Raw genomic sequence first — 1,869 nt, 5'->3', positions numbered from 1 at the left:
GGTCTGATCCGAATGAGTGCTTCTGCATGCAAAATGGCATGTCCCCATACAGAGGTTGGAAGTTTTGATCTCATGATCAATGGTCTTGCAATCAATTGCAGACGCTTAATTAAAGATTCAGCCAAACCATTTTGCGTATGAACATGAGCAACCGAATGTTCAACTTCAATTCCCATTACCATACAATAGTCATTGAATGCTTGGGATGTGAATTCACCAGCGTTGTCTAGTCTAACTCTTTTAATAGTATAATCAGGAAACTGTGCTCGCAGTTTGATTATCTGAGTTAGAAATCTCGCAAATGCCACATTTCGAGATGATAATAGACAAACGTGTGACCATCTACTGGATGCGTCAATTAATACCATAAAATAGTGGAATGGTCCACAAGGTGGGTGTATTGGTCCACATATATCGCCTTGAATCTTTTCAAGGAACTTTGGTGATTCTTTATCGATTTTGGTTGGCGATGGCCTTACGATCAATATTCCTAGAGAACAAGCAACACATGTCATTTTATTCCCTTGAGAAATCTCCTGGATTTTCAGTGAATGACCATGTGAAGTTTCTATGATTTTATGCATCATTGTAGTGCTTGGATGACCGAGGCGATCATGCCATAATGTGAACTCTTCTGGGTTCCGTTTTACTACATGATTTGATTCGATCTCATCGATATAAGTATGATGTAGTCCTGAAGAAAGTTCTGGAAAATTTTTCAATATGTGTTTTCTGCCACATTCTTTTAGAACTTGGAGAATATAGAGCATTATTTATGGAAAATTTTGTTCCATTCGGTAAAGTAAAGTTTGCTTTACCAGTTCCTTCAATCACGTCTGCAGGACCTGATATTGTATTGACGACAATTCTAGTCGGTTTTATATCAGAGAAATATCTCTTTTGTCTCAGAATAGTGTGCTTTGTTCCACTATCTAGTATGCATATTTCACGAATCCGTTTCTTGGATTTTGCTCCATTAGCATTTTGATCTATTTCTGAAATTGTCATAAATATTAATAAAAGAAAAACATAAAATTCATTCATATAATAATCATATAAGGAAACACACAGTAATTATACATTAAGGTGACGTTAAAAACATCATTATTTGTTTAAAACATGAAATGTAATAATTATACATGACAATACTGAAAACTATTCAATAGTCTTATTATAAGCACTTCGGCTCTCTTCAGGAGTAATCTAGTCCAGCTCATTAGCGAAGTCGGAGGCATCGAGGTACGATGTCCCTTCAAAGTTTTCAGTGAGGTTCACTTCTTTAGCTTTGCCTTTCGTGGACTCTTGATATAACTTACAAAGATGTGGAGGAGTATGACAGGTACGGGACCAATGTCCTTTACATCCACATCTGTAACACACTGTCCCACGCTTCTGGGTGGTGTCCTCGTGAGTTTCTTTACCCTTGGAAACTTATTCGGATCTAACCCACTTGTTGGATCCCTTCCATTTGAGATTGTAAGTTTTTCCACGTTTATTATTGAAATGGCGATCATAACCTCGGTTGGTCTGGTTCTTTTTTTCTGAATTTTCTCCCGCCGTAGCATTCCCTTCAGGGAATGCTTTGGCTCCCGTAGGCGTAGGTCGGGAATTGTGGTTTTTGATTAAGAGCTCATTGTTCTTTTCAGCCAACATGAGCGCAACCATCAATTCAGAAAATCTCGTGTACCCGCATTTTCTGTAAATTTCAGGCAAGAAGTGAAGCTATTTGTGGAAAGTGTTATATGTTTTATTCATCATTTCTACCTCAGAGACATGATTACCACAATACTTCAGGAGTGCAACTATCCTCAGGACAGCGGAATTGTAATCCTCAACCTTTTGAAAATCTTGGAACCTCAGATTTTTCCA

Source organism: Brassica oleracea, chromosome C3 (assembly GCF_000695525.1).
Source record: "Brassica oleracea var. oleracea cultivar TO1000 chromosome C3, BOL, whole genome shotgun sequence".
Classification (NCBI taxonomy): domain Eukaryota; kingdom Viridiplantae; phylum Streptophyta; class Magnoliopsida; order Brassicales; family Brassicaceae; genus Brassica; species Brassica oleracea.
Note: the sequence above shows the minus strand (reverse complement) of the source record.